This window comes from Oncorhynchus masou, unplaced genomic scaffold, assembly GCF_036934945.1.
Source record: "Oncorhynchus masou masou isolate Uvic2021 unplaced genomic scaffold, UVic_Omas_1.1 unplaced_scaffold_520, whole genome shotgun sequence".
NCBI classification, from domain to species: Eukaryota; Metazoa; Chordata; class Actinopteri; order Salmoniformes; family Salmonidae; genus Oncorhynchus; species Oncorhynchus masou.
Genome location: NW_027011606.1, coordinates 155,448 through 179,023, shown reverse-complemented (window position 1 = coordinate 179,023; position 23,576 = coordinate 155,448). Strand labels below are relative to the sequence as shown.

At 49.4% G+C, this 23,576-nt stretch overlaps 1 pseudogene; it reads left to right on the top strand.

Moving 5' to 3' along the window:
• LOC135535838 (zinc finger CCHC domain-containing protein 7-like) overlaps positions 1-23,576 on the top strand; it is a 62,140-nt pseudogene that overhangs the window by 32,480 nt on the left and 6,084 nt on the right.

The following is a 23,576-nucleotide window of genomic DNA, read 5'->3' as shown; positions in this document are numbered from 1 at the left end:
AACATCTATATACTCACTTCTCCTGTACAACATCTATATACTCACTTCTCCTGTTCAACATCTATATACTCACTTCCCCTGTTCAACATCTATATACTCACTTCCCCTGTTCAACATCTATATACTCACTTCTCCTGTTCAACATCTATATACTCACTTCTCCTGTTCAACATCTATATACTCACTTCCCCTGTTCAACATCTATATACTCACTTCCCCTGTTCAACATCTATATACTCACTTCTCCTGTTCAACATCTATATACTCACTTCTCCTGTACCCTGTTCAACATCTATATACTCACTTCTCCTGTTCCCTGTTCAACATCTATATACTCACTTCCCCTGTTCAACATCTATATACTCACTTCTCCTGTTCAACATCTATATACTCACTTCTCCTGTTCAACATCTATATACTCACTTCCCTGTTCAACATCTATATACTCACTTTCCTGTTCAACATCTATATACTCACTTCCCCTGTTCAACATCTATATACTCACTTCCCTGTTCAACATCTATATACTCACTTCCCTGTTCAACATCTATATACTCACTTCCCTGTTCAACATCTATATACTACCCTGTTCAACATCTATATACTCACTTCTCCTGTTCAACATCTATATACTCACTTCTCCTGTTCAACATCTATATACTCACTTCCCTGTTCAACATCTATATACTCACTTCTCCTGTTCAACATCTATATACTCACTTCCTCCTGTTCAACATCTATATACTCACTTCTCCTGTTCAACATCTATATACTCACTTCTCCTGTTCAACATCTATATACTCACTTCCCCTGTTCAACATCTATATACTCACTTCTCCTGTTCAACATCTATATACTCACTTCCCTGTTCAACATCTATATACTCACTTCCCCTGTTCAACATCTATATACTCACTTCTCCTGTTCAACATCTATATACTCACTTCTCCTGTTCAACATCTATATACTTCTCCTAACATCTATATACTCACTTCCCTGTTCAACATCTATATACTCACTTCTCCTGTTCAACATCTATATCAACATCTATATACTTCTTCCCTGTTCAACATCTATATACTCACTTCTCCTGTTCAACATCTATATACTCACTTCCCCTGTTCAACATCTATATACTCACTTACCCTGTTCAACATCTATATACTCACCCTGTTCAACATCTATATACTCACTTCTCCTGTTCAACATCTATATACTCACTTCTCCTGTTCAACATCTATATACTCACTTCTCCTGTTCAACATCTATATACTCACTTCTCCTGTTCAACATCTATATACTCACTTCTCCTGTTCAACATCTATATACTACTTCTCCTCATCTTCCCCTGTTCAACATCTATATACTCACTTCTCCTGTTCAACATCTATATACTCACTTCTCCTGTTCAACATCTATATACTCACTTCTCCTGTTCAACATCTATATACTCACTTCCCCTGTTCAACATCTATATACTCACTTCTCCTGTTCAACATCTATATACTCACTTCCTACCCTGTTCAACATCTATATACTCACTTCTCCTGTTCAACATCTATATACTCACTTCTCCTGTTCAACATCTATATACTTCCCTGTTCAACATCTATATTCTTCCTGTTCAACATCTATATACTCACTTCTCCTGTTCAACATCTATATACTCACTCTGTTCAACATCTATATTCACTTCCCCTGTTCAACATCTATATACTCACTTCTCCTGTTCAACATCTATATACTCACTTCTCCTGTTCAACATCTATATACTCACTTTCCCTGTTCAACATCTATATACTCACTTCTCCTGTTCAACATCTATATACTCACTTCCCTGTTCAACATCTATATACTCACTTACTCCCTGTTCAACATCTATATACTCACTTCTCCTGTTCAACATCTATATACTCACTTCTCCTGTTCAACATCTATATACTCACTTCCCTGTTCAACATCTATATACTCACTTCTCCTGTACAACATCTATATCCTGTTCAACATCTATATACTCACTTCTCCTGTTCAACATCTATATACTCACTTCCCCTACTCACTTCCCCTGTTCAACATCTATATACTCACTTCTCCTGTTCAACATCTATATACTCACTTCTCCTGTTCAACATCTACTATACTCACTTCTCACTTCCTGTTCAACATCTATATACTCACTTCCCTGTTCAACATCTATATACTCACTTCTCCTGTTCAACATCTATATACTCACTTCCCTGTTCAACATCTATATACTCACTTCTCCTGTTCAACATCTATATACTCACTTCTCCTGTTCAACATCTATATACTCACTTCCCCTGTTCAACATCTATATACTCACTTCTACCCTGTTCAACATCTATATACTACTTCCTGTTCAACATCTATATACTCACTTCTCCTGTTCAACATCTATATACTCACTTCTCCTGTTCAACATCTATATCTCACTTCCCTGTTCAACATCTATATACTTCTCCTGTACCCTGTTCAACATCTATATACTCACTTCCCCTGTTCAACATCTATATACTCACTTCTCCTGTTCAACATCTATATACTCACTTCCCCTGTTCAACATCTATATACTCACTTCTCCTGTTCAACATCTATATACTCACTTCCCTGTTCAACATCTATATACTCACTTCTCCTGTTCAACATCTATATACTCACTTCCCCTGTTCAACATCTATATACTCACTTCCCCTGTTCAACATCTATATACTCACTTCCCCTGTTCAACATCTATATACTCACTTCCCCTGTTCAACATCTATATACTCACTTCCCCTGTTCAACATCTATATACTCACTTCTCCTGTTCAACATCTATATACTCACTTCCCTGTTCAACATCTATATACTCACTTCCCCTGTTCAACATCTATACTCACTTCCCTGTTCAACATCTATATACTCACTTCTCCTGTTCAACATCTATATACTCACTTCCCTGTTCAACATCTATATACTCACTTCTCCTGTTCAACATCTATATACTCACTTCCCTGTTCAACATCTATATACTCACTTCCCTGTTCAACATCTATATACTCACTTCTCCTGTTCAACATCTATATACTCACTTCTCCTGTTCAACATCTATATACTCACTTCCCTGTTCAACATCTATATACTCACTTCTCCTGTTCAACATCTATACTCACTTCTCCTGTTCAACATCTATATACTCACTCCTGTTCAACATCTATATACTCACTTCTCCTGTTCAACATCTATATACTCACTTCTCCTGTTCAACATCTATATACTCACTTCTCCCTGTTCAACATCTATATACTCACTTCCCTGTTCAACATCTATATACTCACTTCCCCTGTTCAACATCTATATACTCACTTCTCCTGTTCAACATCTATATACTCACTTCCCTGTTCAACATCTATATACTCACTTCTCCTGTTCAACATCTATATACTCACTTCCCCTGTTCAACATCTATATACTCACTTCTCCTGTTCAACATCTATATACTCACTTCTCCTGTTCAACATCTATATACTCACTTCTCCTGTACAACATCTATATACTCACTTCTCCTGTTCAACATCTATATACTCACCCTGTTCAACATCTATATACTCACTTCTCCTGTTCAACATCTATATACTCACTTCTGTACCCTGTTCAACATCTATATACTCACTTCTCCTGTTCAACATCTATATACTCACTTCTCCTGTTCAACATCTATATACTCACTTCTCCTGTTCAACATCTATATACTCACTTCTCCTGTTCAACATCTATATACTCACTTCTCCTGTTCAACATCTATATACTCACTTCTCCTGTTCAACATCTATATACTCACTTCTCCTGTTCAACATCTATATACTCACTTCTCCTGTCAACATCAACATCTGTTCAACATATACTCACTTCCCCTGTTCAACATCTATATACTCACTTCTCCTGTTCAACATCTATATACTCACTTCTCCTGTTCAACATCTATATACTCACTTCCCTGTTCAACATCTATATACTCACTTCTCCTGTTCAACATCTCACTTCCTGTTCAACATCTATATACTCACTTCTCCTGTTCAACATCTATATACTCACTTCTCCTGTACAACATCTATATACTCACTTCTCCTGTTCAACATCTATATACTCACTTCTCCTGTTCAACATCTATATACTCACTTCTCCTGTTCAACATCTATATACTCACTTCTCCTGTTCAACATCTATATACTCACTTCTCCTGTACAACATCTATATACTCACTTCTCCTGTACCCTGTTCAACATCTATATACTCACTTCTCCTGTTCAACATCTATATACTCACTTCTCCTGTTCAACATCTATATACTCACTTCCCCTGTTCAACATCTATATACTCACTTCTCCTGTTCAACATCTATATACTCACTTCTCCTGTTCAACATCTATATACTCACTTCTCCTGTTCAACATCTATATACTCACTTCTCCTGTTCAACATCTATATACTCACTTCTCCTGTTCAACATCTATATACTCACTTCTCCTTTACCCTGTTCAACATCTATATACTCACTTCTCCTGTTCAACATCTATATACTCACTTCTCCTGTTCAACATCTATATACTCACTTCTCCTGTTCAACATCTATATACTCACTTCTCCTGTTCAACATCTATATACTCACTTCTCCTGTTCAACATCTATATACTCACTTCCCCTGTTCAACATCTATATACTCACTTCCCTGTTCAACATCTATATACTCACTTCTCCTGTTCAACATCCCTGTTCAACATCTATATACTCACTTCCTCCTGTTCAACATCTATATACTCACTTCCCCTGTTCAACATCTATATACTCACTTCTGTACCCTGTTCAACATCTATATACTTCACTTCCCTGTTCAACATCTATATACTCACTTTCCCTGTTCAACATCTATATACTCACTTCTCCTGTTCAACATCTATATACTCACTTCCCCTGTTCAACATCTATATACTCACTTCTCCTGTTCAACATCTATATACTCACTGTCATCTATACTCACCCTGTTCAACATCTATATACTCACTTCCCCTGTTCAACATCTATATACTCACTTCTCCTGTTCAACATCTATATACTCACTTCTCCTGTTCAACATCTATATACTCACTTCTCCTGTTCAACATCTATATACTCACTTCTCCTGTTCAACATCTATATACTCACTTCCCCTGTTCAACATCTATATACTCACTTCCCCTGTTCAACATCTATATACTCACTTCTCCTGTTCAACATCTATATACTCACTTCTCCTGTACAACATCTATATACTCACTTCTCCTGTTCAACATCTATATACTCACTTCTCCTGTTCAACATCTATCCTGTCCCCCAACATCTATAGGTCACTCCCCTGTTCAACATCTATATACTCTCCTCTCTCCTGTCCCAGACTAAGTCAGGTCCTATATATTCTCCCCCCAGACTAAGTCAGGTCCTGTATCTCTCCTCTCCCTCCCAGACTAAGTCAGGTCCTGTATCATCTCCTCTTCTCCCTCCCAGACTAATCAGGTCCTATATCTCTCACTTCCCCTCCCAGTTAAACATCTATATCTCTCTCTCCTCCCAGACTAAGTCAGGTCCTGTATCTCTCCTCTCCCTCCCAGACTAAGCAGGTCCTGTATCTCTCCCTCCCAGACTAAGTCATCCTGTATCTCACTTCTCCCTGTCCCAGACTAAGTCAGGTCCTGTATCTCTCTCCCTCCCAGACTAAGTCAGGTCCTGTATCTCTCCTCTCCCTCCCAGACTAAGTCAGGTCCTGTATCTATCCTCTCCCTCCCAGACTAAGTCAGGTCCTGTATCATCTCCTCTCACCTCCCCCCAGACTAAGTCAGGTCCTGTTCAACATCTAAGTCAGGTCCTGTATCTCTCTCTCCCCTCCCAGACTAAGTCAGGTCCTGTATCTCTCTCTCCCCCCAGACTAAGTCAGGTCCTGTATCTCTCCTCTCCCTCCCAGACTAAGTCAGGTCCTGTATCTCTCCTCTCCCCCCCAGACTAAGTCAGGTCCTGTATCTCTCCTCTCCCTCCCAGACTAAGTCAGGTCCTGTATCTCTCCCCTCCCAGACTAAGTCAGGTCCTGTATCTCTCCTCTCTCCCTCCCAGACTAAGTCAGGTCCTGTATCTCTCCCTCTCCCCCCAGACTAAGTCAGGTCCTGTATCTCTCCTCTCCCTCCCAGACTAAGTCAGGTCCTGTATCCTCTCCTCTCCCTCCCAGACTAAGTCAGGTCCTGTATCTCTCCTCTCTCCCTCCCAGACTAAGTCAGGTCCTGTATCTCTCCTCTCTCCCCTCCCAGACTAAGTCAGGTCCTGTATCTCTCCTCTCCCCCCAGACTAAGTCAGGTCCTGTATCTCTCCTCTCTCCCTCCCAGACTAAGTCAGGTCCTGTATCTCTCCTCTCCCTCCCAGACTAAGTCAGGTCCTGTATCTCTCCTCCTCCCTCCCAGACTAAGTCAGGTCCTGTATCTCTCTCCCTCCCAGACTAAGTCAGGTCCTGTATCTCTCCTCTCCCTCCCAGACTAAGTCAGGTCCTGTATCTCTCCTCTCCCTCCCAGACTAAGTCAGGTCCTGTATCTCTCCCTCCCAGACTAAGTCAGGTCCTGTATCTCTCCTCTCCCTCCCAGACTAAGTCAGGTCCTGTATCTCTCCTCTCCCTCCCAGACTAAGTCAGGTCCTGTATCTCTCTCACCCCAGACTAAGTCAGGTCCTGTATCTCTCTCCCTCCCAGACTAAGTCAGGTCCTGTATCTCTCCTCTCCCCTCCCAGACTAAGTCAGGTCCTGTATCTCTCCTCTCCCCCCAGACTAAGTCAGGTCCTGTATCTCTCCTCTCCCCCCCAGACTAAGTCAGGTCCTGTATCTCTCTGTATCTCTCCCAGACTAAGTCAGGTCCTGTATCTCTCTCTCTCCCTCCCAGACTAAGTCAGGTCCTGTATCTCTCCTCTCCCTCCCAGACTAAGTCAGGTCCTGTATCTCTCTCCCTCCCAGACTAAGTCAGGTCCTGTATCTCTCCTCTCCCCCCAGACTAAGTCAGGTCCTGTATCTCTCCTCTCCCTCCCAGACTAAGTCAGGTCCTGTATCTCTCCTCTCCCTCCCAGACTAAGTCAGGTCCTGTATCTCTCTCTCTCCCCCCAGACTAAGTCAGGTCCTGTATCTCCCTCCTCTCCCTCCCAGACTAAGTCAGGTCCTGTATCTCTCTCCCCCCCAGACTAAGTCAGGTCCTGTATCTCTCTCCCTCCCAGACTAAGTCAGGTCCTGTATCTCTCCTCTCCCTCCCAGACTAAGTCAGGTCCTGTATCTCTCCCCTCCCAGACTAAGTCAGGTCCTGTATCTCTCCCTCTCCCTCCCAGACTAAGTCAGGTCCTGTATCTCTCTCCCTCCCAGACTAAGTCAGGTCCTGTATCTCTCCTCTCCCTCCCAGACTAAGTCAGGTCCTGTATCTCTCCTCTCCCTCCCAGACTAAGTCAGGTCCTGTATCTCTCCTCTCCCTCCCAGACTAAGTCAGGTCCTGTATCTCTCCCTCTCCCTCCCAGACTAAGTCAGGTCCTGTATCTCTCCTCTCCCCCCCCAGACTAAGTCAGGTCCTGTATCTCTCCTCTCCCCTCCCAGACTAAGTCAGGTCCTGTATCTCTCCTCTCCCTCCCAGACTAAGTCAGGTCCTGTATCTCTCCTCTCCCTCCCAGACTAAGTCAGGTCCTGTATCTCTCTCCCTCCCAGACTAAGTCAGGTCCTGTATCTCTCCTCTCTCCCTCCCAGACTAAGTCAGGTCCTGTATCTCTCCTCCTCCCAGACTAAGTCTCCTCTCCCCTCCCAGACTAAGTCAGGTCCTGTATCTCTCCCCCCCAGACTAAGTCAGGTCCTGTATCTCTCCTCTCCCCCCCAGACTAAGTCAGGTCCTGTATCTCTCCTCTCCCCCCCAGACTAAGTCAGGTCCTGTATCTCTCCTCTCCCTCCCAGACTAAGTCAGGTCCTGTATCTCTCCTCTCCCTCCCAGACTAAGTCAGGTCCTGTATCTCTCCTCTCCCCCAGACTAAGTCAGGTCCTGTATCTCTCCTAAGTCTCTCCCCCCAGACTAAGTCAGGTCCTGTATCTCTCCTCTCTCCCCCCAGACTAAGTCAGGTCCTGTATCTCTCCTCTCCCCCCAGACTAAGTCAGGTCCTGTATCTCTCTCCCAGACTCTCTCCCTCCCAGACTAAGTCAGGTCCTGTATCTCTCCTCTCCCTCCCAGACTAAGTCAGGTCCTGTATCTCTCCCCTCCCCCCAGACTAAGTCAGGTCCTGTATCTCTCCTCTCCCCCCAGACTAAGTCAGGTCCTGTATCTCTCTCTCCCCTCCCAGACTAAGTCAGGTCCTGTATCTCCTCTCCTCCCAGACTAAGTCAGGTCCTGTATCTCTCCTCTCTCCCTCCCAGACTAAGTCAGGTCCTGTATCTCTCCTCTCCCTCCCAGACTAAGTCAGGTCCTGTATCTCTCTCCCTCCCAGACTAAGTCAGGTCCTGTATCTCTCCCTCTCCCCCCAGACTAAGTCAGGTCCTGTATCTCTCCTCTCCCCCCAGACTAAGTCAGGTCCTGTATCTCTCCCTCCCAGACTAAGTCAGGTCCTGTATCTCTCCTCTCCCCCCAGACTAAGTCAGGTCCTGTATCTCTCCCCTCCCAGACTAAGTCAGGTCCTGTATCTCTCCTCTCCTCTCCAGACTAAGTCAGGTCCTGTATCTCTCCCTCTCCCCCCAGACTAAGTCAGGTCCTGTATCTCTCCTCTCCCCCCAGACTAAGTCAGGTCCTGTATCTCTCCTCTCCCTCCCAGACTAAGTCAGGTCCTGTATCTCTCTCCCTCCCAGACTAAGTCAGGTCCTGTATCTCTCTCCCTCCCAGACTAAGTCAGGTCCTGTATCTCTCTCTCCCCCCCAGACTAAGTCAGGTCCTGTATCTCTCTCTCCTCCCAGACTAAGTCAGGTCCTGTATCTCTCCTCTCCCTCCCAGACTAAGTCAGGTCCTGTATCTCTCTCCCCCCAGACTAAGTCAGGTCCTGTATCTCTCCTCTCCCTCCCAGACTAAGTCAGGTCCTGTATCTCTCCTCTCCCTCCCAGACTAAGTCAGGTCCTGTATCTCTCCTCTCCCCCCAGACTAAGTCAGGTCCTGTATCTCTCTCTCTCCTCTCCAGACTAAGTCAGGTCCTGTATCTCTCCCTCCCAGACTAAGTCAGGTCCTGTATCTCTCCTCTCCCCCCAGACTAAGTCAGGTCCTGTATCTCTCCTCTCCCCCCAGACTAAGTCAGGTCCTGTATCTCTCCCCCCAGACTAAGTCAGGTCCTGTATCTCTCCTCTCCCCCCAGACTAAGTCAGGTCCTGTATCTCTCTCTCCTCCCAGACTAAGTCAGGTCCTGTATCTCTCCTCTCTCCCCCCAGACTAAGTCAGGTCCTGTATCTCTCCTCTCTCCCCCCCAGACTAAGTCAGGTCCTGTATCTCTCCCCCCAGACTAAGTCAGGTCCTGTATCTCTCCCTCCCAGACTAAGTCAGGTCCTGTATCTCTCTCCCTCCCAGACTAAGTCAGGTCCCCCCAGACTAATCTCCTGTATCTCTCCTCTCCCAGACTAAGTCAGGTCCTGTATCTCTCCTCTCCCCCCAGACTAAGTCAGGTCCTGTATCTCTCCTCTCCCCCAGACTAAGTCAGGTCCTGTATCTCTCCCTCCCAGACTAAGTCAGGTCCTGTATCTCTCCTCTCCCCTCCAGACTAAGTCAGGTCCTGTATCTCTCTCCCCTCCCAGACTAAGTCAGGTCCTGTATCTCTCCTCTCCCCCCAGACTAAGTCAGGTCCTGTATCTCTCTCCCCCCAGACTAAGTCAGGTCCTGTATCTCTCCTCTCCCCTCCCCAGACTAAGTCAGGTCCTGTATCCTGTATCTCTCCCTCCCAGACTAAGTCAGGTCCTGTATCTCTCCTCTCCCTCCCAGACTAAGTCAGGTCCTGTATCTCTCCTCTCCCCTCCCAGACTAAGTCAGGTCCTGTATCTCTCTCCCTCCCAGACTAAGTCAGGTCCTGTATCTCTCCTCTCCCCTCCCAGACTAAGTCAGGTCCTGTATCTCTCCCCCCAGACTAAGTCAGGTCCTGTATCTCTCCCTCTCCCCCCCAGACTAAGTCAGGTCCTGTATCTCTCCTCTCCCCTCCCAGACTAAGTCAGGTCCTGTATCTCTCCCTCCCAGACTAAGTCAGGTCCTGTATCTCTCCTCTCTCCCTCCCAGACTAAGTCAGGTCCTGTATCTCTCCTCTCTCCCTCCCAGACTAAGTCAGGTCCTGTATCTCTCCTCTCCCCCCCCAGACTAAGTCAGGTCCTGTATCTCTCCCCCCAGACTAAGTCAGGTCCTGTATCTCTCTCTCTCCCTCCCAGACTAAGTCAGGTCCTGTATCTCTCCTCTCCCTCCCAGACTAAGTCAGGTCCTGTATCTCTCCTCTCCCCCCCAGACTAAGTCAGGTCCTGTATCTCTCTCCCCCCCAGACTAAGTCAGGTCCTGTATCTCTCCTCTCCCTCCCAGACTAAGTCAGGTCCTGTATCTCTCTCCCTCCCAGACTAAGTCAGGTCCTGTATCTCTCCTCTCCCCTCCCAGACTAAGTCAGGTCCTGTATCTCTCTCCCTCCCAGACTAAGTCAGGTCCTGTATCTCTCCTCTCCCCCCCAGACTAAGTCAGGTCCTGTATCTCTCCTCTCCCCCCCAGACTAAGTCAGGTCCTGTATCTCTCCCCTCCCCCCAGACTAAGTCAGGTCCTGTATCTCTCCTCTCTCCCTCCCAGACTAAGTCAGGTCCTGTATCTCTCTCTCCCTCCCAGACTAAGTCAGGTCCTGTATCTCTCCTCTCCCCTCCCAGACTAAGTCAGGTCCTGTATCTCTCTCTCCCCCCAGACTAAGTCAGGTCCTGTATCTCCTGTATCTCTCCCTCCCAGACTAAGTCAGGTCCTGTATCTCTCCTCTCCCTCCCAGACTAAGTCAGGTCCTGTATCTCTCCTCTCCCCCCAGACTAAGTCAGGTCCTGTATCTCTCCTCTCCCCCCCAGACTAAGTCAGGTCCTGTATCTCTCCTCTCCCTCCCAGACTAAGTCAGGTCCTGTATCTCTCCCCTCCCAGACTAAGTCAGGTCCTGTATCTCTCCTCTCTCCCTCCCAGACTAAGTCAGGTCCTGTATCTCTCCTCTCCCTCCCAGACTAAGTCAGGTCCTGTATCTCTCCTCTCTCCCTCCCAGACTAAGTCAGGTCCTGTATCTCTCCTCTCCCCTCCCAGACTAAGTCAGGTCCTGTATCTCTCCTCTCCCTCCCAGACTAAGTCAGGTCCTGTATCTCTCCTCCCCCCCCAGACTAAGTCAGGTCCTGTATCTCTCTCCCCCCCAGACTAAGTCAGGTCCTGTATCTCTCTCCCTCCCAGACTAAGTCAGGTCCTGTATCTCTCCTCTCCCCTCCCAGACTAAGTCAGGTCCTGTATCTCTCTCCCTCCCAGACTAAGTCAGGTCCTGTATCTCTCCTCTCCCCTCCCAGACTAAGTCAGGTCCTGTATCTCTCCTCTCTCCCCTCCCAGACTAAGTCAGGTCCTGTATCTCTCCTCTCCTCCCAGACTAAGTCAGGTCCTGTATCTCCTCTCCCTCCCAGACTAAGTCAGGTCCTGTATCTCTCCTCTCTCCCTCCCAGACTAAGTCAGGTCCTGTATCTCTCCCTCTCCCCCCAGACTAAGTCAGGTCCTGTATCTCTCCTCTCCCCCCCAGACTAAGTCAGGTCCTGTATCTCTCCTCTCTCCCCCCAGACTAAGTCAGGTCCTGTATCTCTCCTCTCTCCCTCCCAGACTAAGTCAGGTCCTGTATCTCTCCTCTCTCCCCCCAGACTAAGTCAGGTCCTGTATCTCTCCTCTCTCCCCCCAGACTAAGTCAGGTCCTGTATCTCTCCTCTCCCTCCCAGACTAAGTCAGGTCCTGTATCTCTCCCTCCCCTCCCAGACTAAGTCAGGTCCTGTATCTCTCTCTCTCCCTCCCAGACTAAGTCAGGTCCTGTATCTCTCCTCTCCCTCCCAGACTAAGTCAGGTCCTGTATCTCTCCTCTCTCCCTCCCAGACTAAGTCAGGTCCTGTATCTCTCCTCTCCCTCCCAGACTAAGTCAGGTCCTGTATCTCTCCTCTCCCCTCCCAGACTAAGTCAGGTCCTGTATCTCTCCCCTCCCCCCAGACTAAGTCAGGTCCTGTATCTCTCTCCCCCCAGACTAAGTCAGGTCCTGTATCTCTCCCCTCCCAGACTAAGTCAGGTCCTGTATCTCTCCTCTCCCCTCCCAGACTAAGTCAGGTCCTGTATCTCTCTCCCTCCCAGACTAAGTCAGGTCCTGTATCTCTCCTCTCCCCTCCCAGACTAAGTCAGGTCCTGTATCTCTCCTCTCCCTCCCAGACTAAGTCAGGTCCTGTATCTCTCTCTCTCCCCCCAGACTAAGTCAGGTCCTGTATCTCTCCTCTATCTCTCCCTCCCAGACTAAGTCAGGTCCTGTATCTCTCCTCTCCCTCCCAGACTAAGTCAGGTCCTGTATCTCTCCTCTCTCCCCCCAGACTAAGTCAGGTCCTGTATCTCTCCTCTCCCCCCAGACTAAGTCAGGTCCTGTATCTCTCCCCCCAGACTAAGTCAGGTCCTGTATCTCTCCTCTCCCTCCCAGACTAAGTCAGGTCCTGTATCTCTCCTCTCCCCCCAGACTAAGTCAGGTCCTGTATCTCTCCTCTCCCCCCCAGACTAAGTCAGGTCCTGTATCTCTCTCTCTCCCCTCCCAGACTAAGTCAGGTCCTGTATCTCTCCTCTCCCCCCAGACTAAGTCAGGTCCTGTATCTCTCTCCCCCCAGACTAAGTCAGGTCCTGTATCTCTCCTCTCCCCCCAGACTAAGTCAGGTCCTGTATCTCTCCCTCTCCCTCCCAGACTAAGTCAGGTCCTGTATCTCTCCTCTCCCCCCAGACTAAGTCAGGTCCTGTATCTCTCCTCTCCCCCCAGACTAAGTCAGGTCCTGTATCTCTCCCTCTCCCCCCAGACTAAGTCAGGTCCTGTATCTCTCCCTCTCCCCCCAGACTAAGTCAGGTCCTGTATCTCTCCTCTCTCCCTCCCAGACTAAGTCAGGTCCTGTATCTCTCCCCTCCCAGACTAAGTCAGGTCCTGTATCTCTCCTCTCCCTCCCAGACTAAGTCAGGTCCTGTATCTCTCCTCTCCCCCCAGACTAAGTCAGGTCCTGTATCCCAGACTAAGTCAGGTCCCTCTCCTCTCCCTCCCAGACTAAGTCAGGTCCTGTATCTCTCCTCTCCCCCCAGACTAAGTCAGGTCCTGTATCTCTCCTCTCCTCCCCCCAGACTAAGTCAGGTCCTGTATCTCTCTCTCCCTCCCAGACTAAGTCAGGTCCTGTATCTCTCCTGTATCTCTCCCTCCCAGACTAAGTCAGGTCCTGTATCTCTCCTCTCCCTCCCAGACTAAGTCAGGTCCTGTATCTCTCCTCTCCCTCCCAGACTAAGTCAGGTCCTGTATCTCTCCTCTCTCCCTCCCAGACTAAGTCAGGTCCTGTATCTCTCCTCTCCCCTCCCAGACTAAGTCAGGTCCTGTATCTCTCCTCTCCCCTCCCAGACTAAGTCAGGTCCTGTATCTCTCTCTCCTCCCCCCAGACTAAGTCAGGTCCTGTATCTCTCTCACCCCAGACTAAGTCAGGTCCTGTATCTCTCTCCCCCCCAGACTAAGTCAGGTCCTGTATCTCTCCTCTCCCCTCCCAGACTAAGTCAGGTCCTGTATCTCTCTCCCTCCCAGACTAAGTCAGGTCCTGTATCTCTCCTCTCCCCTCCCAGACTAAGTCAGGTCCTGTATCTCCTCTCTCCCCTCCCAGACTAAGTCAGGTCCTGTATCTCCTCTCCCCCCAGACTAAGTCAGGTCCTGTATCTCTCCTCTCCCTCCCAGACTAAGTCAGGTCCTGTATCTCTCCTCTCCCTCCCAGACTAAGTCAGGTCCTGTATCTCTCCTCTCCCCCCAGACTAAGTCAGGTCCTGTATCTCTCCTCTCTCCCCCCAGACTAAGTCAGGTCCTGTATCTCTCCTCTCTCCCCCCAGACTAAGTCAGGTCCTGTATCTCTCCTCTCTCCCTCCCAGACTAAGTCAGGTCCTGTATCTCTCCCTCCCCCCAGACTAAGTCAGGTCCTGTATCTCTCCCTCTCCCCCCAGACTAAGTCAGGTCCTGTATCTCTCCTCTCCCTCCCAGACTAAGTCAGGTCCTGTATCTCTCTCCTCTCCCTCCCAGACTAAGTCAGGTCCTGTATCTCTCCTCTCTCCCTCCCAGACTAAGTCAGGTCCTGTATCTCTCCTCTCCCTCCCAGACTAAGTCAGGTCCTGTATCTCTCCTCTCCCTCCCAGACTAAGTCAGGTCCTGTATCTCTCCTCTCCCCCCCCAGACTAAGTCAGGTCCTGTATCTCTCCTCTCCCTCCCAGACTAAGTCAGGTCCTGTATCTCTCCCCCCCCCAGACTAAGTCAGGTCCTGTATCTCTCTCCCCCCAGACTAAGTCAGGTCCTGTATCTCTCTCCCTCCCAGACTAAGTCAGGTCCTGTATCTCTCCTCTCCCTCCCCTCCCAGACTAAGTCAGGTCCTGTATCTCTCTCCCTCCCAGACTAAGTCAGGTCCTGTATCTCTCCTCTCCCCTCCCAGACTAAGTCAGGTCCTGTATCTCTCCTCTCCCCTCCCAGACTAAGTCAGGTCCTGTATCTCTCCTCTCCCCCCAGACTAAGTCAGGTCCTGTATCTCTCCTCTCCCTCCCAGACTAAGTCAGGTCCTGTATCTCTCCTCTCCCTCCCAGACTAAGTCAGGTCCTGTATCTCTCCTCTCCCCCCAGACTAAGTCAGGTCCTGTATCTCTCCTCTCTCCCCCCAGACTAAGTCAGGTCCTGTATCTCTCCTCTCCCCCCAGACTAAGTCAGGTCCTGTATCTCTCCTCTCCCCTCCCAGACTAAGTCAGGTCCTGTATCTCTCCTCTCCCCCCAGACTAAGTCAGGTCCTGTATCTCTCCTCTCCCCCCAGACTAAGTCAGGTCCTGTATCTCTCCTCTCTCCCCTCCCAGACTAAGTCAGGTCCTGTATCTCTCCTCTCCCCCCAGACTAAGTCAGGTCCTGTATCTCTCTCTCCCCCCAGACTAAGTCAGGTCCTGTATCTCTCCTCTCCCCCCAGACTAAGTCAGGTCCTGTATCTCTCCTCTCCCTCCCAGACTAAGTCAGGTCCTGTATCTCTCCTCTCCCCCCCCAGACTAAGTCAGGTCCTGTATCTCTCCTCTCCCCCTCCCAGACTAAGTCAGGTCCTGTATCTCTCCTCTCCCCCAGACTAAGTCAGGTCCTGTATCTCTCCTCTCCCCCCCCAGACTAAGTCAGGTCCTGTATCTCTCCTCTCCTCTCCCAGACTAAGTCAGGTCCTGTATCTCTCCTCTCCCCCCAGACTAAGTCAGGTCCTGTATCTCTCCCCCCAGACTAAGTCTCCCCCCCCCAGACTAAGTCAGGTCCTCTCCCTCCCCCAGACTAAGTCAGGTCCTGTATCTCTCCTCTCCCCCCCCAGACTAAGTCAGGTCCTGTATCTCTCCTCTCCCTCCCAGACTAAGTCAGGTCCTGTATCTCTCCCCTCCCCCCAGACTAAGTCAGGTCCTGTATCTCTCCTCTCCCCTCCCAGACTAAGTCAGGTCCTGTATCTCTCCCTCCCCCAGACTAAGTCAGGTCCTGTATCTCTCCTCTCCCTCCCAGACTAAGTCAGGTCCTGTATCTCTCCTCTCCCCCCAGACTAAGTCAGGTCCTGTATCTCTCCTCTCCCTCCCAGACTAAGTCAGGTCCTGTATCTCTCCTCTCCCCCCCAGACTAAGTCAGGTCCTGTATCTCTCCTCTCTCCCCTCCCAGACTAAGTCAGGTCCTGTATCTCTCCTCTCCCTCCCAGACTAAGTCAGGTCCTGTATCTCTCCTCTCCCTCCCAGACTAAGTCAGGTCCTGTATCTCTCCTCTCTCCCCCCAGACTAAGTCAGGTCCTGTATCTCTCCTCTCCCCTCCCAGACTAAGTCAGGTCCTGTATCTCTCCTCTCCCCTCCCAGACTAAGTCAGGTCCTGTATCTCTCCTCTCCCCCCAGACTAAGTCAGGTCCTGTATCTCTCCTCTCCCCCCAGACTAAGTCAGGTCCTGTATCTCTCCTCTCTCCCCCCAGACTAAGTCAGGTCCTGTATCTCTCCTCTCCCCCCAGACTAAGTCAGGTCCTGTATCTCTCCCTCTCCCCCCAGACTAAGTCAGGTCCTGTATCTCTCTCCCTCCCAGACTAAGTCAGGTCCTGTATCTCTCTCCCCCCAGACTAAGTCAGGTCCTGTATCTCTCTCCCTCCCAGACTAAGTCAGGTCCTGTATCTCTCTCCCTCCCAGACTAAGTCAGTTCCTGTATCTCTCCTCTCTCCCCCAGACTAAGTCAGGTCCTGTATCTCTCCCTCCCAGACTAAGTCAGGTCCTGTATCTCTCCTCTCCCCCCAGACTAAGTCAGGTCCTGTATCTCTCCTCTCCCTCCCAGACTAAGTCAGGTCCTGTATCTCTCCTCTCCCTCCCAGACTAAGTCAGGTCCTGTATCTCTCCTCTCCCCCCAGACTAAGTCAGGTCCTGTATCTCTCCTCTCCCTCCCAGACTAAGTCAGGTCCTGTATCTCTCCTCTCTCCCCCCAGACTAAGTCAGGTCCTGTATCTCTCCTCTCCCTCCCAGACTAAGTCAGGTCCTGTATCTCTCCTCTCCCCCCAGACTAAGTCAGGTCCTGTATCTCTCCTCTCCCCCCAGACTAAGTCAGGTCCTGTATCTCTCCCCCACAGACTAAGTCAGGTCCTGTATCTCTCCTCTCTCCCCCCAGACTAAGTCAGGTCCTGTATCTCTCCTCTCTCCCCCCAGACTAAGTCAGGTCCTGTATCTCTCCTCTCCCCCCCAAACTAAGTCAGGTCCTGTATCTCTCCTCTCCCCTCCCAGACTAAGTCAGGTCCTGTATCTCTCCTCTCTCCCCCCAGACTAAGTCAGGTCCTGTATCTCTCCCCTCCCAGACTAAGTCAGGTCCTGTATCTCTCCCCTCCCAGACTAAGTCAGGTCCTGTATCTCTCTCTCTCCCTCCAGACTAAGTCAGGTCCTGTATCTCTCTCTCCCAGACTAAGTCAGGTCCTGTATCTCTCCCCTCCCCCCAGACTAAGTCAGGTCCTGTATCTCTCCCCCCAGACTAAGTCAGGTCCTGTATCTCTCCTCTCCCTCCCAGACTAAGTCAGGTCCTGTATCTCCCCCCCCAGACTAAGTCAGGTCCTGTATCTCTCCTCTCTCCCTCCCAGACTAAGTCAGGTCCTGTATCTCTCCTCTCTCCCTCCCAGACTAAGTCAGGTCCTGTATCTCTCTCCCCTCCCAGACTAAGTCAGGTCCTGTATCTCTCCCCCCCAGACTAAGTCAGGTCCTGTATCTCTCTCCCCCCCAGACTAAGTCAGGTCCTGTATCTCTCCTCTCCCCCCCAGACTAAGTCAGGTCCTGTATCTCTCCTCTCCCAGACTAAGTCAGGTCCTGTATCTCTCCTCTCCCCCCAGACTAAGTCAGGTCCTGTATCTCTCCTCTCCTCTCCCAGACTAAGTCAGGTCCTGTATCTCTCCTCTCCCCCCAGACTAAGTCAGGTCCTGTATCTCTCCTCTCCCCCCAGACTAAGTCAGGTCCTGTATCTCTCCTCTCCCTCCCAGACTAAGTCAGGTCCTGTATCTCTCCTCTCTCCCTCCCAGACTAAGTCAGGTCCTGTCTCTCCTATCTCTCCTCTCTCCCCCCAGACTAAGTCAGGTCCTGTATCTCTCCCTCCCAGACTAAGTCAGGTCCTGTATCTCTCCTCTCCCCCCCAGACTAAGTCAGGTCCTGTATCTCTCCTCTCCCTCCCAGACTAAGTCAGGTCCTGTATCTCTCCTCTCTCCCCTCCCAGACTAAGTCAGGTCCTGTATCTCTCCTCTCTCCCTCCCAGACTAAGTCAGGTCCTGTATCTCTCCTCTCCCTCCCAGACTAAGTCAGGTCCTGTATCTCTCCTCTCCCTCCCAGACTAAGTCAGGTCCTGTATCTCTCCCCTCCAGACTAAGTCAGGTCCTGTATCTCTCTCCCTCCAGACTAAGTCAGGTCCTGTATCTCTCCTCTCCCTCCCAGACTAAGTCAGGTCCTGTATCTCTCCTCCAGACTAAGTCAGGTCCTGTATCTCTCCTCTCCCCCCAGACTAAGTCAGGTCCTGTATCTCTCCTCTCCCTCTCCCAGACTAAGTCAGGTCCTGTATTCTCCCCTCCAGACTAAGTCAGGTCCTGTATCTCTCTCCCCCCAGACTAAGTCAGGTCCTGTGTCTCTCCCCTCCCAGACTAAGTCAGGTCCTGTACTGGTGGTAGAAGGAGAGGACAACACCAGGACCAACCCCTGCTGTTATAACTGTTCTCTCAGGGGACATTTTGGATTTGTGAGTATCTGTCCGCTCAGTCCCCTATCCCTAGACAGTGCACTACCCATAGGGCCTCTGGTCAAAAGTAGTGCACTTTGTAGGGAATAGGGGGCCATTTAGGGGAAGTGATTAATCTACAATACTGTCTGAACTGGCCTGGATATTAACTGTGTGTTTGTGTGTGTGTGTGTGTGTGTGTGTGTGTGTGTGTGTGTGTGTGTGTGTGTGTCACCGTGTGTGTGTGTGTGTCACTGTGTGTGTGTGTGTCACTGTGTGTGTGTGTGTCACTGTGTGTGTGTGTCACTGTGTGTGTGTCACTGTGTGTGTGTCACTGTGTGTGTGTGTGTCACTGTGTGTGTGTGTGTGTGTCACTGTGTGTGTCACTGTGTGTGTGTGTGTGTGTGTGTGTCACTGTGTGTGTGTGTGTGTGTGTGTGTGTGTGTGTCACTGTGTGTGTGTGTGTGTGTCACTGTGTGTGGGTGTGTCTGTGTGTGTCACTGTGTGTGTGTGTGTCACTGTGTGTGTGTGTGTGTGTGTACGTGTGTCTGTGTCTGTCACTGTGTGTGTGTGTAGGACTGCTCAGTGAGGAGGATGTTTTGGGTGTTTCCCCCCCCAACTCTCCCTTCATCAACCAATATGACTCTCGCCTCTCGATCCACAACCGAGATTACCGAGCTCAGCTCAGAGTTCAAGGTACACACACACACACACACACACACACACACAGACAGAGATACACACACACACCTCAATAAACATACACACACACACATATAGTTTATATAGTTCCTGTTCCTTCATCAACCAATATGTCTCTCTCTCTCTCTCTCTCTCTCGCCTCCATCCATCCCTCTCCCTCTCTCCATCCCTCCCCTCTCTCTCTCCATCCCTCCCCCTCTCTCTCTCTCCATCTCTCTCTCTATCTCTCTCTCTCCATCCCTCCCCCTCTCTCCATCCCTCTCTCTCTCTCTCTCCATCCCTCCCCCTCTCTCTCTCTCTCCATCCCTCTCTCCATCCCTCTCTCTCTCTCATCCCTCCGTCTCTCTCTCTCTCCATCTCTCTCTCTCTCTCCATCCCTCTCTCTCTCTCCATCCCTCTCCATCCCTCCATCTCTCTCCATCCCTCTCTCTCCATCCCTCCATCTCTCTCTCTCTCCATCCCTCCATCTCTCTCTCCATCCCTCCATCTCTCTCTCCATCCCTCTCTCTCTCTCCATCCCTCCATCTCTCTCTCTCTCTCCATCCCTCTCTCTCTCCATCCCTCTCCATCCCTCCATCTCTCCATCCCTCTCTCTCCATCCCTCCATCTCTCTCTCTCTCCATCCCTCCATCCCTCTCTCTCCATCCCTCCATCCCTCTCTCATCCCTCTCCATCCCCCTCTCTCTCTCTCTCTCATCCCTCCGTCTCTCTCTCTCTCCATCTCTCTCTCTCTCTCCATCCCTCTCTCTCTCCATCCCTCTCTCTCTCTCTCCATCCCTCTCCATCCCTCCATCTCTCTCCATCCCTCTCTCTCCATCCCTCCATCTCTCTCTCTCTCTCCATCCCTCCATCCCTCTCTCTCCATCCCTCCATCCCTCTCTCCATCCCTCCATCCCTCTCTCCATCCCTCTCCATCCCTCTCTCTCTCTCTCTCTCTCATCCCTCCGTCTCTCTCTCTCCATCTCTTTCTCTCTCTCCATCCCCTCTCTCTCTCCATCCCTCTCCATCCCTCCATCTCTCTCCATCCCTCCATCCCTCTCCATCCCTCCCCCCTCTCTCTCCATCCCTCCATCTCTCTCTCCATCCCTCCCTCTCTCTCTCTCTCCATCCCTCCATCTCTCTCCATCCCTCCCCCTCTCTCTCCATCCCTCCATCTCTCTCTCCATCCCTCCATCTCTCTCTCTGTAGAGTTGAAGGATGCAGGCCTGTTTCCGTGTCAGGTCTCACCGGACGGTGACGCCAGAGACGATCCCCCGGACAAACGCCAGAGAACGGACTGTAACCCGAGCTACAGGCCGTACCAGAACTACCCCCCTAAACCCTACCATAGTGCTACTCCTACCCACACCAGGTTCAGCGCTGGCCGAGAGAAACCCTGGACTCCTAAACACAAACTAAAGGAGAGCAGAGAGGGGAAGCGCTTCACTCCTGGTACTATCTTCTCGTTGTATTAATGTAGACCGTAATGGGATTTTAGTCTGCTCTAGGATCTATTAGTCTGCTCTGGGATCTATTAGGCTGCTTTAAGGTCTGTTAGTCTGCTGTGGGATCTATTAGTCTGCTCTGGGATCTATTAGTCTGCTCTGGGATCTGTTAGTCTGCTCTAGGATCTGTTAGGCTGCTTTAAGGTCTGTTAGTCTGCTCTGGGATCTATTAGGCTGCTTTAAGGTCTGTTAGTCTGCTCTGGGATCTATTAGTCTGCTCTGGGATCTATTAGTCTGCTCTGGGATCTATTAGTCTGCTCTGGGATCTGTTAGTCTGCTCTGGGATCTATTAGTCTGCTCTGGGATCTATTAGGCTGCTTTAAGGTCTGTTAGTCTGCTGTGGGATCTATTAGTCTGCTCTAGGATCTATTAGTCTGCTCTGGGATCTATTAGGCTGCTTTAAGGTCTGTTAGTCTGCTCTGGGATCTATTAGGCTGCTTTAAGGTCTGTTAGTCTGCTCTGGGATCTATTAGTCTGCTCTGGGATCTATTAGTCTGCTCTGGGATCTATTAGTCTGCTCTGGGATCTGTTAGTCTGCTCTAGGGTCTGTTAGTCTGCTCTAGGGTCTGTTAGTCTGCTCTGGGATCTATTAGTCTGCTCTGGGGTCTGTTAGTCTGCTCTGGGGTCTGTTAGTCTGCTCTAGGGTCTGTTAGTCTGCTCTAGGGTCTGTTAGTCTGCTCTGGGATCTATTAGTCTGCTCTATGGTCTGTTAGTCTGCTCTAGGGTCTGTTAGTCTGCTCTAGGGTCTGTTAGTCTGCTCTAGGATCTGTTAGTCTGCTCTAGGATCTATTAGTCTGCTCTAGGGTCTGCTCTAGGGTCTGTTAGTCTGCTCTGGGATCTGTTAGTCCGCTCTAGGATCTGTTAGTCTGCTCTAGGGTCTGTTAGTCTGCTCTAGGGTCTGTTAGTCTGCTCTAGGGTCTGTTAGTCTGCTCTGGGATCTATTAGTCTGCTCTAGGGTCTGCTCTAGGGTCTGTTAGTCTGCTCTGGGATCTGTTAGTCCGCTCTAGGATCTGTTAGTCTGCTCTAGGGTCTGTTAGTCCGCTCTAGGATCTGTTAGTCTGCTCTAGGGTCTGTTAGTCTGCTCTAAGGTCTGTTAGTCTGCTCTAGGGTCTGTTAGTCTGCTCTAGGGTCTGTTAGTCTGCTCTAGGGTCTGTTAGTCTGCTCTAGGGTCTGTTTGTCTGCTTTAAGGTCTGTTAGTCTGCTCTGGGATCTATTAGTCTGCTCTGGGATCTATTAGTCTGCTCTAGGGTCTGTTAGTCTGCTTTAAGGTCTGTTAGTCTGCTCTGGGATCTATTAGTCTGCTCTGGGGTCTGTTAGTCTGCTCTAGTGTCTGTTAGTCTGCTTTAAGGTCTGTTAGTCTGCTCTGGGATCTGTTAGTCTGCTCTAGTGTCTGTTAGTCTGCTCTAGGGTCTGTTAGTCTGCTTTAAGGTCTGTTAGTCTGCTCTGGGATCTATTAGTCTGCTCTGGGATCTATTAGTCTGCTCTAGGGTCTGTTAGTCTGCTCTAGGATCTGTTAGTCTGCTTTAAGGTCTGTTAGTCTGCTCTGGGATCTATTAGTCTGCTCTAGGGTCTGTTAGTCTGCTTTAAGGTCTGTTAGTCTGCTTTAAGGTCTGTTAGTCTGCTCTGGGATCTATTAGTCTGCTCTGGGATCTATTAGTCTGCTCTAGGGTCTGTTAGTCTGCTCTGGGATCTGTTAGTCTGCTCTGGGATCTATTAGTCTGCTCTAGGGTCTGTTAGTCTGCTCTAGGGTCTGTTAGTCTGCTCTAGGGTCTGTTAGTCTGCTTTAAGGTCTGTTAGTCTGCTTTAAGGTCTGTTAGTCTGCTCTGGGATCTATTAGTCTGCTCTGGGGTCTGTTAGTCTGCTCTGGGATCTGTTAGTCTGCTCTGGGATCTGTTAGTCTGCTCTAGGATCTATTAGTCTGCTCTAGTGTCTGCTCTAGGGTCTGTTAGTCTGCTCTAGGGTCTGTTAGTCTGCTCTAGGGTCTGTTAGTCTGCTCTGGGATCTGTTAGTCTGCTCTAGTGTCTGCTCTAGGGTCTGTTAGTCTGCTCTAGGGTCTGTTAGTCTGCTCTGGGATCTGTTAGTCTGCTCTGGGATCTGTTAGTCTGCTCTAGGATCTATTAGTCTGCTCTAGTGTCTGCTCTAGGGTCTGTTAGTCTGCTCTGGGGTCTGTTAGTCTGCTCTAGGGTCTGTTAGTCTGCTCTAGGGTCTGTTAGTCTGCTCTAGGATCTATTAGTCTGTTCTAGGGTCTGTTAGTCTGCTCTAGGGTCTGTTAGTCTGCTCTAGTGTCTGCTCTAGGGTCTGTTAGTCTGCTCTAGGGTCTGTTAGTCTGCTCTAGGGTCTGTTAGTCTGCTCTGGGATCTGTTAGTCTGCTCTAGGATCTGTTAGTCTGCTCTAGGATCTATTAGTCTGTTCTAGGGTCTGTTAGTCTGCTCTAGGGTCTGTTAGTCTGCTCTAGTGTCTGCTCTAGGGTCTGTTAGTCTGCTCTAGGGTCTGTTAGTCTGCTCTAGGGTCTGTTAGTCTGCTCTGGGATCTATTAGTCTGCTCTAGGGTCTGTTAGTCTGCTCTAGTGTCTGCTCTAGGATCTGTTAGTCTGCTCTAGGGTCTGTTAGTCTGCTCTGGGATCTATTAGTCTGCTCTGGGATCTATTAGTCTGCTCTAGGGTCTGTTAGTCTGCTCTAGGGTCTGTTAGTCTGTTCTAGGGTCTGTTAGTCTGCTCTAGGATCTGTTAGTCTGCTCTGGGATCTGTTAGTCTGCTCTGGGATCTGTTAGTCTGCTCTGGGATCTGTTAGTCTGCTCTAGGGTCTGTTAGTCTGCTCTAGGGTCTGCTCTAGGATCTATTAGTCTGCTCTGGGATCTATTAGTCTGCTCTAGGGTCTGTTAGTCTGCTCTAGGATCTGTTAGTCTGCTCTGG